Here is an 18,720-nt window from a genome sequence, read left to right as displayed (position 1 = left end):
TGTTGAATGACACTCACATATATACTTAAATAACTGAATTTATAATGATGATATTTTAGGGAGGGTGCATCAATTGCAGCTTCATATATATTTAAATATAAGTCATTTATCTGATTCTTTCATTGATTAGTTACATCTTTTCTTTTATCCAATTAAATTTTCTATTGTTTTTCCTCTATTAGATCTACAAGCTATGTAATATAACTCGATTCAAAGGCTATCATGTATTTTCTCTGACGACTGCGATTTTTTTATTTAAATATGAGAACATCAACAAAGAAAGATTAATTGTTCTGCTGTTCTTTTTAATAAAGGTAAAAATAATGTGTTTTTTTGTGTGTGTCCTCTTTCACATTTACTAGTATTATTCATTTTTATTTAATATTTTAAATTGAGAAATATTGTCTACTTTTTCTATGAATTTGTGGCATTTATGTGCCAGATAATAATGTTTTATATATTTCTTCCAAATGACCAATAATGTTTATTATGTACTTAACTTACCTTTTAACTTATTATTGAAAGGAACGGTTTATAATGGAAAAATGATTTAGCAACTTTGATGAACTGTTGATGTATATGAAGTTGTAGTTGTTGTTGTTGTTATAAGTGATTATGCTTGAACTTCATGATTTTTGAATCAAAATTCATATGGCATATATGTGATATTTTTGTCATGGTCTTGACCGTGTAACCTGGAATTGAGTAATTATTGAATTTTTGGATTCTACGTTTAATTCCCTTCAATTCGGATATAAATTTCTATGATTCGGATTAGACATGGATCCGAAAGACACGTTTAAAGTTTGGAATGTTAAGCTGAAAATGACTTATGGGTTTGACATGAATTTTTCCAGAATAAGCTAAAACGTGAATTTAAGTTGGCGAATGGTTCCAGAACTTAATATGAATGTTCAAAGGACTGAAGAAGTGTTTGTTTTGAAGCTGAAATGCAGAAAATTAGAAGCTAAACGCAATGAGCTGAAATAATCCGTTTTGCAGAAGAACGATGAAGGAGCTGACAGGAGTTTATTTGGGACTTAAATGGTGTATAGGATTCAGGAAAATGCTAAGGTGAGTTCCTTTGTTAGTAAACCCTCCATTTTTGGGTAGTGAATTTATTCCACATGAATGACAACCTTTGAATTAGAATGATTTGATATAGTTAGTATGGTTATGGTGTTAGCTAGCACTAATGATTTAGCTAGACACCCTTGTTAATTTGTTCTAAATTCCTTTATGTTAATGTGTATGTCTTTGCTAGCACTAATGATGGAGGATAGAATTACGGCAAAATAGTCGATACACACACACACACACGCGCGCGCGCACACACACACACAATGGAATCCATAAGCTCTCATTGGATGTAGAGTATATAAGAAGTGAAGGACTCGAATGCCCGAAATGAGCCGGATATTGATGCTTGAACTAGTAAGTGAACTAATTAAGGAAAAAGTAAATTATTTTGGAGCAGACAAGGGAACCCCCTCAGTGCGAGCATTGAATGGAATCTTAAATACATTTGGCCTACATTTTATCTTAAATTATTCGGAATACAAAGGTACACTAACTTATTGTGTAATTTCTTTTTCGCATGCTAACCATTATTGTGTGTTGAATTTAGATATGGTGAAAAGGTAAAAGAGGTAAATATTTTGAATAATTGGATGTGCCCAAAGTGTAGAGGCATGTGCAACTGTAATGTTTGCAGGTAAGTTGTGGTTCTGAATATGTTTTATGATTTTGGGGTTGGGGTTTTCCTTTTGCTACATTTTGTGTGGTAGGTCTTAATGAAGATTGACCATGTAGGAAACTAAATTGTCTGCCATCTACTAGGGCACTTGTTCGTATTGCCAAGGCATTTAGTTTTACATGTCTGTCGGAAATGCTTAGCAAGAAGGCACCTGAAAATTTGGAACTTATCAAAAGTAATAATACCGATGATGAGCCTTTAATGGAAGATGCTTTGGGATAGTGGGAAAGGTGGTTTTCTCTCCCCATTTTTACGTATTTGTCTCAATTATTTTTTTTATTAGATATATAAGAAGGCTATTGTTTGTCTATGCAATTTTATTTAATGGCGGCAAGAGAAAAACTGTGTTGATTATCATAGTATATTAAATATTTGAATTACATATTTGTTTATCCTACATGAGGTTTTAGTAGAAGAGAATTATTAGAGGACCCGTTGTATGGTAAAGGCTACTGAGGATTGGGCTGGAAATGATTTCTTTTATGATCCTAGTCCTTTCTCTTCAAATCATAAAATAAATTGGGTGGACACTATTGTTATTGGTGACAATCATAATGATAGCTTGAATTCCCATATGGACATAGAACAACTTCAAAAACTTGATAATTATACTATAAGGCCAGAGAGAGAAATAATTGAGGAAGAAATTTCTTTTCCCTCTGGACCAAACATTGAAAATGTATTGGACATTGAGTTCCAACGAGATAATGCTGCGAATACAATGCAGTTTGTAGACTTTTCCACAATGATTGGGAAGGTATGCATTTTCCATGACATCCTTAATATTCGTTGGATATGTGGTAGTTATGTGTTTATAATTTTGAATTTTCTCTCAAGTCTTGTTTGATTAATTTCAACATAGTGATGCATCTAGTAATTGACCAATTGAATAAATTGATCCTCCAATTCGTTTAAACTTATCAATGGTCACAGATTAATGATATTGTATAAACATAACTCCATTATATCTGAGTCTATTCAGACGATATCATTGATTTGTGACCATTGATATGTTTAAACGAATTTGGAGGATCAATTTATTCAGTTGGTAAATTACTAGATGCATCATTATGTTGAAATTAATCAATCAAGACTTAAGAGAAAATTCAAAATTATAAAGACATAACTAACTACCATATATCCAACAAGTATTAAGGATGACATAGAAAATGCATACCTTCCTAATCAATGAGTTAAAATCTACAAACTGAATTTCACTCGCAGCATCTTCTCGTTGAAATTCAATGTTCAGTACATTTTCAATGTTTGGTCCAGAGGGATGAGAAATTTCTTCCTCAATTATTTCTCTCTCTGGCCTTATAGCACTATTATCAAGTATTTGAAGTTGATCTATCTCCATATGGGAATTCAAGCTATCATTATCATTATCATGTATAACAATAGTGTCATCCCAATTTATTTTATGATTTGAAGACAAAGGACTAGGATCATAAAAGAAATCCTTTCCAGGCTAATCCTTGATACCCTTTACCATACAACGAGTAATGCAATAATTCTCTTCTACTAAAACCTCCTGTAGGATAATAACAAATATGAAATTCAAATATTTGAAATATAATGATAATCAATAGAGTTTTTCTGTTGTCATCATTAATTGAAATTGCATAGACAAACAAGAGTCTTATTCATAAACAAATAAAGAAAACTTATTGCAAAAACTACATTAAAATTTGGAGAGAAAACAACCTTTCCCAACGCATCTTCCATTAAAGGCTGAACATCAATATTATTACCCATAGAAAGTTCCAATTTTTCAATTTCCTTCTTACTAAGCATTTTTGACACACACATAAAACCAGATGTCTTGGCTATTCGAACAAGTACCCATGTAGGTGGTTGGTCCATTAGTTTTCTGGATGGTCAATTTTCGTTAAGATCTATCACACAAAATGTTACAAAATGGAAACTCCAACACCAAAATCATAAAACATGTTCCAAACTACAACTCACATGCATACACTGCAACTGCAAATAACTCTACACTTTGGGCACATCCAATTATTCAAAATATTTACCTCTTTTGCCTTTTCTCCATATCTAAATTCAACACACTGTAATCGTTAGCATACAACAAAAAAAACATACACGCAATAATTTCTTGTACCTTTGTACTCCAAATAATATAAAATAAAACGTGAGACAACCCTGTTTAAGAGGCATTTTGTTCAAAGCCTTAAGAAACAAGACTTCCTTTTTCTTAGATTTTTGCATGTAGCAGCAAAAACCTTTATTTCTTGTCGGCACATTGTTTTATCTTGGTTTTCGGGTGTCAAACATTGATTACGTTTGAACCTTTTTAACCTTTGATATCTCATTTTTTCTTGGGAAGGGAAAAAATAAGCAAAACCCTTGAGAATCGAGGTCCAGGAGTTGTTTTTGCTACGAGAAGGTGTTAGGCGCCCATAAAGACTATAATATCCTATAGGAACCGTCTTTACTTTCTACGCGCGCGCTTTATTTTTAAATGCTATTTGAAAAAATGATATTTACACCTAAGAGTTTTCTAAGTGAAGAATTGGAGGGAGAAGAAGATGTTTGAATTTTTATTTTATTTGAATTGAAGGAATATTGTTTCCTTGCCTACGTACCCTTTTAAGGGATCAAATCCACCGTAGTTCTCTTCCAAAAAATGTTTTTGTTTTTGTTAGTTGATTTTAAGTTTGAAAATTGGAGTTTTGAAGAATGGAGACTGAGAGGCCTTAAAGGCATGAGACTTTAAGAAAAAGTGAGGTTTGATTAGTTATTTTGAAAAAAAGTCAAGTATGATTAATTTTCATTGGAATTTGATTAAGAAAATAGAAAGGAAAATTCAATGGGATTTGATCCCAAGGTTTATTTAGAAAATGATTTGAGTGACGTTGTTCATGTTTTTTGGCAAAGAGAGTTTTTTTTTCTAAGTTTCAAATCTCCTAAACATACATCTAAGCATACATATCCTAAACATACATCTAAAAATATCTATGTGATGTGTGTGCATGTGTCGGTGCTTGTGTCGGTGTACATCATTAGAGTTCATTGTCCTTTACATTATTGGCCTAGATACATTCTATGGTCTTGCAAGAAATTAAAATATAAAGGAAATTACAAAACTCCCAGGTCTTTACATACTAAGTCTTTGCATGAAAATTAAAGTGCGAGAAATTTAAGTGCAAGAAATAAGGGACTAAAGATGTAGGATAGAAGGATGGAATGTTTATGAATGAATGAAACATGAGACAAAGGGGTTAGTAGCATGAGGCATAATAGAATAGAAATTATAAGCAAAAGGAACACTAAACAAAATAGCAAAAGCTTGACAAAAAAGTAACACAACTTTTAACATAAAGATAGTAAAATATACCTAAAATTTAACCACAAAAGTAAAGCCAATACATGACTCTTAATCCCCATATTTCAAATAATTTTCAAAGAATTCATTTCAGTTTTAATGATGAGGATTAGGGAAAAGCATCAAACTAAGCAATTATGATGCATTTTAGACTTATCTTACATTTATTATTCACAAACAAAATCCACATAATTTGTAAAGCAAGATATCAAAAGAAACACATCACAATCTGTAACAAAACTACAACTTCAGAGACATATTCATTACAAAATTTACATGACAAGGTTCAACATCATGTATCAAGATTTATAGATCAAGAACATGCAAAATTTCAACAATTAAACACAAACACATCACAAAAGCAAAAAAATATTACACACATTTTTATCATTTTTTAACATGTAAAACCATCACAAAAACATCACAAATACATCAAGAAACATCCAGGAATTTTTTAGTAATTTTCACAAGGTTTTAGGCATAACAGAGGTTCCATCAGCAAAACATAGTGTCGAAATAGCAAAAATACAAGGCAAAACGAACTCAACCACAAGATTAGGCCCAAGCCCAAGCACAGGTTGGATCCTGGATCATCCAAGCGCATCAGGGGCGTTGGATTGATCCAGGTCAATCTAAACCTAAATCAGACGGTCAAAACACATGGTTCAGGGACGAACCAGACTGGCTCAGCTGAACCGGTCTGGTTCACTCCCCTTTATAAACGAAAGGAGGCCGGTTTACATCATTCTTAACCCTAACTTCTCTCTCTTCACTCGTTCTTCTCTCATCTTTTCTCTGAAACAAAGCCTTGCCGTAAACTGGGGAGGACGGCGGAGGAAGATGAAGATTCATCGGAATCTTCATCTTCTCCGACGATCTGACGTTATTTCTTGAAACTGATTGCACAGAACTATTCATCTTCCTCCCCTCTTTACGAATCTGAGACTATTTTTGTGAAATTGCGGTTGAAAGGAAGTAGATCGGAACTCAAACTTTCGGTTTCTAGGGTTTCAAATCTTTCTCGAATCGTCTTGAAACTAAACCCTAACTTGACCTATTTTCTATACTGATTATGGATTTGAAATCTGTTTTGAAAAATAAACGGTGAATCTTTGTAGATCTACATCTTAGGGTTTCGGTTTCAAGCTTTTTCAATCTTTTTCAAACTTTTTCGAAAGAACAAGTTTTAAAACTTGTTGATCTACTCTGTTTCACCGTTTATTTTGTTTGTGAACCTTCGATGAAAATTTAGAACGAAGAATGAGAAGGTTTCAAGCGTTTACCTGGAGATTCAAGTGAGAAGACGAAGGAAATCTTCGTAAATCTTCTATGAGTTTCTGGTAAGTGAATTGTTGTTGCAAACTGAAAAACGAGCCGGTGAACTTCCTCTTCTTCTTCTCTGATTCGAATCTTTTGATCCTTTTTCTTCTCTTTTCAAACCCTCTGTGATCGTACGAATTCACACCTCTGGTGGAGAATTTGTCCTTGAATTGCAGAGGAAAACCATTCAATGATGAAGATTCATCTTTGAATCACTGAGAACGGTGAAGAAACAGCTTCAATTTGGTGCAATCTTGATTCTGGAAAAGTTAGGGTTTCAATGTGTTCTTTGTGTTCTTGGAGCTTCTGTGTTTTGATCGTAACTGAATGGAGAGAGAAAGTATGAAACTGTTTGTGATGATTTTGGCACTGAATGAATGGTGATTCTGACACATGTGATGAGTTGGCCTGTATTTATAGGCCAGCTGTGATATCTGAACCAATGAGCTCTTGACACCTGTGCCGGACTGTAACTAACTCGTCCTTGGCTTGAAACTGGCTTGAGGACCATTCTGCAATTTTCGAAAGTTTGGGACCAATCTGTAAATTTTGAAAAAAAAGACTATTCTGTAATTTTTAAAACTTTGGGACTGAAATGCAACTGACCTAAAAAGGACTTAGAACAAAAGCTTGACTTAAAGGACTAAAAATTGAAATGATAAAAACCCTAAAAGGAATAAAATGAAATAAAAGGACTAAAGTGCAATTTTTTAGAAGTTTTTAGGACTAAAATAAAAATTAAAAATAAAATTGAATTAAAATTGGTAAACGGAAAATAACGTAAAGTGAAACGATTAAAAATGACAAAACGGACTAAAATGAACCAACTACTTAAATGAGGTACTTCAAAGTAACCTCTCTCTGTCAAAATTTCGTGTGAAATGACCAAAATGCCCCTGGGGACTAAAATGACTCGAAACGACTCAAATGCAATTTTTAAAATGGTTTTTAACAAGGAATTAAAGCAAGAGTTTATACAAGCAAATTAAAAGACTCAGAGACAATTTTTTAGGGATTAAATGGAATCTTAACACAGGAAATGACTAAAATGCCCCTAGGGGCTAAACTGACTCAAAATGACTCAGATGCAAATTCTTGAAATGGATTTTAACATGGAATTAAACAAAAAAATCATTCAAACCATTGAAAGGACTTAGGGACAATTTTTCAAAGATTGAAAGAAATTTTAACATAGGAAATGACTAAAATGCCCCTAGGGGCTAAATTGACCCAAAATGACTTTAAACGTAATTTTTGAAATGGATTTTGACATGAGATTGAAACAAGGACTTATACCAATCAAATAAAAAGACACAAACAATTTTCAATGACTAAAATGAATTTGAATGCAGGAAATGAGCAAAAGACCATTTTTCATGAATTTTGCAAATAACATTGAAATAAGATGCAGAGAAAGATGCAATTGATTAGAAATAATTTCAAATGACTTGGAATGTAAGAAAAAATATTTTGAATGACTTGAAATGCAAGAAAAGAAGAATTGAGCTAGTATTTTTAGGTCCAAAATTAGGGTATAACAGCTGCCCCTATTTAAGTTTCTTCGTCTGGAGAGTCAAGAGACGGAGTCTTTGATTTGACGGGACGAAGATACTTAAATATTAACATTTTCACTGTTTTTGGACATAAAAATACGCTCTCAGATTTTCAAAATATGAATGCCATGCAACACTTTGATTATGAATGCAAGACAAACAACTGGAGTCTACAGAGCATGTCATATCACTGAGGATTTAGGTGGACATTGACAGGGTAGACAAACCAGGGGACAAAAGATAGGTACAAGCTGTTCTTTGGATCGAACTTGCCACTTGACCAAGAAGTACAAACAGGGGATGGGTACAAGCTGTTCTTTGGATCGAACCTGCTACCTGATCGGGGATAGAAATGTGAGACAGGTACAAGCTGTTCTTTGGATCGAACTTGTCACTTGACCGAAAACATGGACATATAGAAAGATACAAGCTGTTCTTTGGATCGAACTTGTCGCTTGATTGATGATACAAACAGATAGACAGGTACAAACTGTTCTTTGGATCGAACTTGCCGTTTGACCGGAGATGTAAACAAAAAGTTGATACAAGCTGTTCTTTGGATCGAACTTGCGGCTTGATCAATTATCACAACATGTAGGTTGGTGCAAACTGTTCTTTGGATCGAACTTGTCGTTTAACCGATAACAAAACATAAGCATGGTACAAACTGTTCTTCGGATCGAACTTGCCGTTTGACCGGAAACATAGGCATATAAGCAGGTACAAGCTGTTCTTTGGATCGAACTAGCCACTTGACCCATAGCAAGATGCAAATTGGAAGTTTGATTTGGAAAGATACAAATTGAGAGTAAGTTGATATTGATTTGATTTGAAAATGGACATGACCATTGTTGTTGGCCCAAAAGCAAATTGAGAGTGAATTAGCATTGATTGAGACATTGAATTGAAAGTTTGAGATTGAAAGAGGGATTGAAAATTGAGATTAATCAGAGACATAGACATATACATTGAATTGGAGAGTTGAAATTGAATTGAATTGGAGATTGAGATTGAGTCGAATTGGAAATTGAAATTGAGTTAAATTGACATTGAGATTGGATTGAAAGTTGAGATTGAATTGAATTTGACAGTTGAAATTGAATTGAATTGAAATTGAGATTGGATTGAAATTGGAGATTGAGTTGAATTTGAAAGTGGAGGTTGAACTGAATTGGAAGTGAAGATTGAGTTGAATTGAAAGTTGAGATCGGGAATGCAACATGTATGTATGGTATAACAAGATTATTGAATGTATGAGCACATAAAATGCATGATTATGCATGTATGAATGCTTGAAATGCATGATTGGTTTGTAGTTTGACAGAGAAGTCTCACAGAGACAGACGAAACATTGGAAGATTGGGCACGTAGTGGCTCGTGCTATAACATATTCACATGGAAATCCTCTTTGGAGAGACCGTCGTTGAAAGACGTATCAAAACCATGGCTGAGGGCAATAAAACTTGTAGAGGAGGGACCCTTGGAAGATTCTTGGATACAAGTCGCCGTTGTTAGGCGTGTCAGTGCTGGGTAAACGTTGGATGTTCGTATCTGTGGTCAATGCTTTTCATTCATTTTGTTCTTTTCATTTTTCAATTTTTTTCATTTTTCAATCCCATTTTTGCCTGAACCGCCCTTTCGGGTTTTCGATTCACCGGGAACTAAATTTTTCACGGCCCCATTTTTTCCTGAATTGCCTTCATAGGTTGTCAATCAGCGGGGTGCTCATTTTTGCCTAAGCCGTCCTTTCGGGTTTTCAACTTAGCGAGCTTTTATTTTCGTTTTCATTTCATTTTTTTTTACTTTCATTCGGTTTTTCATTCTTGCCATTGACCACAGATCATCCTGGGGAGCCACTTGCTTGTAACATGTATTGAAATAGACATTTGACGTTCATGCATGTTTCACTGGAATGTACCCTATTGCTCAGGTTTGCTTTCAAAATGGACGAAAAAGATTTTTCAATTTTCAAAAATGTTTGTTTCAGACGTTGATATTATCAAATAGAAAGAAAATATTTTGTATATAGCATTGAAAATAGAAAGAAAAATAGAGTTTCAAACTATAGCACAGGCTCAAATTGATGTAGAAGAGTGAAAGTCAGTCAAAGACATAACTCCACGGATTTACAAAGCTTGGAAAATGGTAATTTTATTGGTTGGTGATACATTGAACACGATGACCGCTACATTTCATAGAAATTTTGAATTCACAAGTACAGAAGCTTCTGATGAAGATGATCATTGACAGTCGCAGATGCCCCAAGAGGTGATGGTGGTTTGCCAGATATAGTTACTTGTCTTTTATTATCAATCTCATTTTTGCATGAACCGCCCTTTCGGGTTTTCGGCTCATCGAGACGCTCATTCTTTCCTGAGTTGCGTACAATCTCAGTGAGCTTTTTCATATTCATTTTTTTTGTCCCTAACTTTTGCCTGGATTGCCCTTTCGGGTTTTCGGTCCACCGGGAAGCGCATTTTTGCCTAGGCCGCCCTTTCGGGTTTTCGACCTACCACGTTGTTCTTTTCTTTTCAGACAAAGTATTTCTTGACAGCATTGACAGGATTTGGGAGTTCAACACCATCCATGTGTGTAAGAATCAAAGCACCACCAGAGAAAGCCTTCTTGACAACATAAGGACCTTCATAGTTAGGTGTCCACTTGCCCCTTGGGTCGGGTTGCTGGCTTATTCTTCTTTTCAATACAAGTTCGCCTTCCTTGAATTCTCGAGGTCGGACTTTCTTTTCAAAAGCATTCTTCATTCGTACTTGATACAACTGTCCATGGGCCATAACGTCCATACGTTTTTCTTCAATCGAATTCAACTGATCATACCGACTCTGACACCATTCAGCCTCGGTTAGTTTTGCTTCCATGATCACTCGAAGAGACGGAATCTCCACTTCCAGAGGGAGAACTGCTTCCATACCATATACCAGAGAAAAAGGAGTTGCCCCGGTTGAACTGCGCACTGTAGTACGGTAACCATGCAAGGCAAACGGTAGCATCTCATGCCAATCTTTGTAAGTAGTGACCATCTTCTGAACAATCTTCTTGATGTTCTTGTTAGCGGCCTCAACTGCACCATTCATCTGAGGTCTATAAGGAGAAGAGTTGTGATGTCCAATCTTGAATTCTTCACATAAAGCTTGCATCATGCTATTGTTCAGATTGGAACCATTGTCAGTGATGATCTTGCTGGGAACACCGTATCGACAGATGATGTTATTCTTGATAAACTTCACTACCACTTGCTTGGTCACATTTGCAAAGGAAGCGGCTTCAACCCACTTGGTGAAATAGTCAATTGCCACTAGAATGAAACGATGTCCATTAGAAGCCTTTGGTTCAATTCTTCCGATCATGTCAATGCCCCACATAGAGAAAGGCCATGGGGAAGAAATAACATTGAGGGTGTGCGGAGGCACATGAATCTTGTCAGCATAAATTTGACACTTGTGGCATCTCCTGGCATGTCTGTTGCAGTCACGTTCCATGGTTATCCAGTAATAGCCGGCTCTTAACAGTTTACTCGACATAGTGTGACCCGAAGTATGGGTCCCAAAAGTACCATCATGTACATCATGCATCAATTTCTCAGCTTCTTGTTCGTCAACACATCTCAACAGGACCATGTCATAGTTCCTCTTGTATAGGATTTCTCCGTCCAGAAGGAATTTACTAGCCCATCTTCTCAGGGTCTTTTTATCCCTGTTGGAAGCACCAGGTGGATATTCATGATTCTGCAAGAACTGTTTGATATTATGATACCAAGGTTTTCTATCATTCACATCTTCATCAGCTTGACCTGGCATATTTTCAATAATGAACACATGTGCGGGTCTATCAAGACGCTGCACCTTGATTACAGGCACGCCATTCCAATGGTTCACACGAAACATGGAAGACAAAGTAGCAAGGGCATCAGCCATCTGATTTTCATCCCGAGGGATATGGTGTAGTTCAACCTTGGTAAAGTATGTCATCAGACGTCTAGCATAGTCACGGTAAGGGATCAGCTTCTCATGATGAGTCTCCCATTCACCCTTTATCTGATTAATAACAAGTGCGGAATCTCTATAGATGTCAAGGTGCTTAATTCTCATATCAATGGCTTCTTCAACGCCCAAGATGCATGCTTCATATTCAGCTATGTTGTTCGTGCATTCAAAAGTTATTCGAGCAGTGAAAGGAATGTGGTGCCCCTGCGGAGTTACAATAATGGCCCCAATTCCTTTACCATAAGCATTGACAGCACCATCAAACACCATTCCCCATTTGCTGTTGGGATCTGGCCCTTCATTAATCAGTGGTTCTTCATAGTCCTTTGCTTTCAAATAGATAATCTCTTCATCATGGAAATCAAACTTAATCGGCTGGTAATCATCAAGAGGTTGACAAGTAAGATGCTCAGCAAGGATGCTTCCTTTGATTGCTTTCTGAGCTTTGTACACAATATCGTATTCAGACAACAACATTTGCCAACGTGCAATCTTTCTAGTAACAGCAGGCTTTTCAAAGATGTACTTGATTGGATCCATTTGGGATATCAACCAAGTTGTATGATTCACCATATAATGACGCAGGCGTTTGGCAGCCCAAGCTAAAGCACAACAAGTCTTTTTAAGCATTGTATACCGAGTCTCACAGTCGGTGAACTTTTTGCTCAGATAGTAGATAGCATGTTCCTTCTATCCAGTCTCGTCTTGTTGACCGAGAACACAACCCACGGAATCATCTAATACTGACAGATACATAATCAAGGGCCTTCCTTCCACTGGCGGGACAAGGATAGGTGGTTCCAACAGGTATTCTTTAATGCTATCAAAAGCTTCCTGGCATTCATCATTCCATACAACAGGCTGATTCTTTCTGAGTAATTTGAAAATTGGTCCACAGGTAGTAGTCATGTGAGATATGAATCTTGAAATATAATTCAGGCGTCTGAGGAAACCTCTGACTTGCTTTTCAGTTTGAGGGGCCGACATCTCTCTGATGGCTCGGACTTTGTCAGGATCAACTTCAATGCCTCTTTAACTGACAATGAAGCCTAGCAACTTTCCAGATCGTACACCAAATGTGCACTTGTTAGGATTCAACCGCAGCTTGTACTTTCTCAATCTTTCAAACATCTTTTTCAAATACACAATATGCTGCTCTTCATCACTTGATTTCACAATCATATCATCAACATATACTTCAATCTCTTTGTGAATCATATCATGAAACAGAGTAGTCATACCCCTTTGATAGGTAGCACCAGCATTTATCAAGCCAAACGGCATCACTTTATAACAGAACGTTCCCCATGGAGTGATGAAGGACGTCTTTTCTCTATCTTCAGGTGACATTCGTATTTGGTTATAACCAGAGAAACCATCCATAAAAGAGAACACTTTGGATTGAGCAGTACTGTCAACAAGCACATCAATATGAGGCAATGGGAAGTTATCTTTCGGACTGGCTTTATTCAAATCTCTGTAATCAACACACATTCGAACTTTCCCATCTTTCTTTGGTACTGGTACGATATTGGCAATCCACTCAGGATATTCAGCTGTCATGAGGAAATCCGCATCAATTTTCTTCTGCACCTCAGCCTTGATCTTAAGAGCCATGTCTGGACGAGACCTTCTCAATTTCTGTTTGACAGGAGGACATTCAGGTCTTGTTGGTATCCGATGTTCCACAATCTTGGGATCTAGACCCGGCATATCTTCATAGGACCATGCAAAGACATCTGGATAATCATGGAGAAGCTGAGTAATCTTCTTTTTCACTTCTGGCTCAAGTGCAGCACCAATCTTGATCTCTCGTTTGTTCTCTTCAGTACCCAGGTTGATGAGCTCAATTTCTTACTGGTGAGGCTGAATGGCTCTTCTTTCTTGCTCAAGCAGTCGAGTGATCTCCTACGGTATCTCTTCATCATCTTCAGCTTCATACACAGGGAATTCAAAATTTGGAGGAACCATAGGGTCACTGTGTTCAACGGGTTTATTGTGGTTCAATCTGCATAATATGATTGGGATGATTTTTAGAAAAATGTTTTTCATGCAGACTTTTGAAATTAATAAGAAAATACAGATGTTTTGGTTTTTTCTGGCATTACCATTATTTCCAAGAAAAAGACACTAAAAAGTAAAAAAATAAAGAGTCGCGAAAAAGACGACAACTTTTATTCATAACGGCAATGCCGAAACAAACATGCCCTTACAAGGATATCACTTTCGCCTTGGGCAGAGCGAAAGGATTGTTATTTTGAAAACAAAGAAAATCATGAGCAACAAGACACATTACATGGAAGCATGCATGACTAAAGGAACATCAATGGCCTCCCAATTTCTCACAGTGCCTCCTGGTACAACAAATGTAGGCACATAACTACTTTCAGCAGCATCTTCAGCAATAGCATTGATAAACCCAGCACTGTAGAAAGTTCCAGTTGAAATGCCTGAGGTCGGGGAGAATCCAAGGCCCTCTTTACGCTTGTTCTCCAAAATATGTATCACTTTGCCCCAGCCAGCAGCCTGCCCTTCTTGAACAGCTTTCTGGGCGTCTTTCAGTGAAGCCATACTAGCACTAGCTCTCCGGGGTTCTGCACCTTCAATAGCCAAGCCTTGAAATGACGTCCCTTCAACAGACCCTGCTTCAACACAAGAGAAATATGACACTTGACTAACCAGATATGCTTCTTCACCATGTACAGTGACAAGCTTACCATTCGTCACAAACTTGAGCTTCTGGTGCAGAGTAGAAGTTACTGCCCCAGCGTCATGAATCCATGGTCTTCCGAGGAGACAACTGTAAGAAGCATTGATGTCCATGACCTGGAAAATGATCTGAAATGTCTCAGGACCAATGGTAATTGGTAGGTCTACCTCCCCAAGAACATCCTTGCGAGATTCGTCGAAAGCCTTAACCAAATAGCTACTTCCTATTAGAGAGAGTCCATGATGACTCAACTGTCTCAGTGTGGACTCAGGCATTACGTTTAAGGATGATCCAGTGTCCACCAGCACATTGGATATCATGTCAGACTTACAGTGCACTGAGATATGCAAAGCCAAGTTGTGGTATTTCCCTGCTTCGGAGAGCTCATCGTCACCAAACCCCAAGTTATTGCAAGCAGTAATGTTACCCACGATTCCATCGAACTGGTCCACGGAGACTTCATGATCAACATAGGCCTATTCCAGTACCTTCATTAACACTTTCCTGTGAGCTTCTGATCTCAAGAGCAGAGATAAGATGGATATCTTTGACGGAGTTTGCAGCAGCTGGTCTACAATCTTATAATCGCTCTTTTTGATGAGCCTCAGAATTTCGTCCAGATTAGATTCTTCAATAGACTGGCCTGATGGGCCGGTGTTCTTGTCAACAGGAGGAGCAACTGGTGGAGTTATTGTAGCAACAGGTGTAACCACCTTCTTTTGGAACAATGGTGAACGGACTTTTCCGCTTCTCAGAGCTGTAATTTCACCGGCAACATTATCAACCGTAGCTGAGGATACTAGAGGCACTTCCACTCCATTCTCAATCATGGTTGCATCATACTTGTAAGGGATTGCCTTTGTAGAGGCATAAGACACCGGGCCAGGTAGCCTGATCACTAAGGGTTCAACATTCCTTGTCTTAGATGCACTTCCAGCGGGAGAATCATGAAACACTGGCACAATCACACAAACATCATTGGCAATCAAGTGTTTATCATCCATTAGGCTCTGTATATCATCTTGCACCACACAACAACCCATAGGATTTTGAAGACATTCTGAACAAGAAGCATGGTCGTGTTTGAACAAGGAAGCCTGATAAAGTTTGACATGTAGCGGTACCAAGGGAGTAGCAACATTACGGACATCCAGCATGGGAGCCTCTCTAGGAACAGGAACTCTTTCGAAAGCCTCGATCATGTTAACTGCGGCATGATTTGGAAGTGGGTTGTCAAGAACATGAGGAACACTATTTTCAAAAGTCAACCGTCCTCTGTCCATCAGGTCTTTTACAATATACTTCAGAGCATAGCAACCTTCAACATCGTGGCCTTGAGCGCCTTGATGGAATTCACATGTGAGATCCTGTCGGAACCTGGGAGGCAATGGTGTAGGTGGAGGCTTGCCTGGTCTGGTGACGCAGTGGCCTTTAGCTAGTAGGGTTGGGAGCAGATCAGCATACCGCATTGGTATTGGTGGAAAATAAGTCTTGGGCCGAGGACCCTGTTGTTGCTGCTGCTGCTGTTGAGCAGGAGGCTGTTGTTGTACTTGTTGAGCAATGGCATTAACGGGCACTGGTGGTTGACCCGGTGGTAGAGGATATTGCTGGTATAATGGCGGGAAGAAAGGATGTTGAGAGTAATACATGTATTAATAGGGCAGGGGTGACTGAGCAGCAGCTGTAGACTGGTTACCAGATACCATTCCTACTTCGGAATCTTTCTTCTTATGGTGGCCATTACCGTACTTCTTAGGTGCACTGGCTGAAGATTCCCCCTTTTCAAGAACAATAATACCCTCTCTGACAGCCTCCTCTAGACGAGTTCCCATAGTAACCATATCGGAGAAATTATTCGGAGCAGAGACTATCATTCTTTCAACATATTCCTTCTTCAAAGTCTTCAGGAACGTCTGTGTTAATTCTTCCTCATCAAGCCGAGGAGAAACACGGGCAGCTGCCCCTCTCCATCTCTGAGCATATTCACGGAAGGTCTCACCTGACTTTTGAGACAAAGACTTAAGAGAATCCCTATTCGGCTTCAAACGGGTGTTAAACTCATAATGATTTTCAAAGGCAGCAGCAAGTTCTTCAAAAGTATGGATATTGTCTTTGCTTAAACCAGTGTACCAGTCTGCCGCATCTTCTATCAAACTATCCTGGAAGCAGTGGATCATCAACGCATCATTATCTGCGTAGTTGGCCATCTTTCGGACATACCGAATGACATGGCTATGTGGACAAGAAGATCCATTGTATTTGTCAAAATCTGGCACTTTAAATTTCTTAGGAATCTCAAATCGGGATACTAGGCATAGATCACGAGCCTTAGCAGAAACACCGTTCCCACGGCTAGCCTTAACCTCTCGGAGTTCTCCAGCTAGCTCTCTCAACTGTTGTCTCATAGTCTCCATTATAGGGTCTTGTCCACGCGGAGTGTCAACATCGATTACCTGTTCCACGGTGTGTACAATAGGATCGGTAACAACAGTAGTTACTTGAGGCATAGAGGTGGATACGGGAATCTGTCCTTGATTGCCAATACCAGAAATACCGGCCGCAGTATTAGGAGCATAGAAAGCTGAGAGTCCATAAGGGCGTCCATTGGGCATAACAAACCAAGCATCAGACATCACAGTAGATAGTGGGATAGATGGAATCACTTCAGTAGAAGCTGGGACAGATGTGGCTGGTTGTTCTTGTGCAGCCATCGTAGTGGACATAGCGTCATGAGCCTTAGCCAAGTCTTCTTTCATAGCAGCCAATTCGGCACGGAGCTGAGCATTTTCTTCTTCAAAGTTAGCCATGTTTCTTCTCTTGTACAATCTTGTTTGATGAACTCTATCTGGTTGGTAAACTTTACGAGCACGAGCCACTTTTCAGACTGCGGCAGAAGAACCAGGAGGCAATGAGCACGAGAGAAGTCTTTTGTGACCAATGAATGCATATGATGCATGAGATGTGTTAATGCATATGCAAAAAGACTTTTTTTGTGTAATCGAAGGGTTTTAGACAAATTAGAAACTTGTAAACATCACTGATCAATCGAGACCAGACAAAACAATCAAACATCACAGAGTCTTACAAGATAATTCCCTTTGAAATACTAAGCCAAGGGATAGACTTTGAAATGTAAAACAACATAAACAACTGGAAATAACAACAGGAAAAAGAAATCCTCAAGCATAGGAAGTGGAAGCATCACCCTCGGACTCAGACTCAGACTCATAACTGCAGTATCGGGCATAGAAGTTAGGGGCACCCCTAGCCCTCTTGGAGTCCCTCATAAGCAACTTATCCTTTTCTTCAACTTCCTTCCTAGCTTTAGCTAACTCTTTCTTCAGTGTCATCACCTCATGAGTCTTCTGCTCATCCTTTCCATCCAACGTCATAATCAAGTTCTCAGCCTCATAGTATCTAGTCCTCCACTGATGCTTCTCTCGACTCTCCATAGCTAGATGCTCCTGATACATCTCCTGAGTAGGCGGAAGTAGAAGCAAAGGCATGGTTGGAATAGATGGAGACACATATCTCACGGCGGGGTAAGGCATTCCAATCTTCTCAGCTTGGTTTATTACCCACTGTGTATAGGCCTCATGAGCAACACCGGACCTTACACCCATATGCTTCACCTCTTTCTTCCGGAGTTTAGACCAAGCTTCTATGAAATCCTCTCTTATTCCTGTGGGTGCATTGGAGTAGTGGAAGAAGTAAGGAGATGTAGCAAGATTGACGGGCTTCTCTTTCATCGGGAAACCAAATTTTCGCAAGGCGAGCTCCGGGTTATAGTTGATTCCACCAGGGTACCAAGGAGAGGTATTTTAAGAAACTTTCCAACACCAAGGATAATTTCTTTGACTCTAGCGGCGGGAGTGAGCCAGATCACTTTATTAGGGGTGAGAGCCATGATCCTTTGTGAAATAGACCAATTCTTTGGATTATCATGGAAAGACTTCGGAAGGTGCGAAATAAACCACCTATAGAGGAGAGGTACACAACAAAGAATGTATCCACGACCCTTGCCGGATCGA

The sequence above is a fragment of the Medicago sativa genome, chromosome 6, assembly GCF_051527215.1.
Source record: "Medicago sativa cultivar Bolivia chromosome 6, Bolivia_mono, whole genome shotgun sequence".
Taxonomy (NCBI): Eukaryota; Viridiplantae; Streptophyta; class Magnoliopsida; order Fabales; family Fabaceae; genus Medicago; species Medicago sativa.
The sequence above is the reverse complement of the archived record's forward strand: the minus strand, read 5'-3'. Positions refer to the sequence as shown.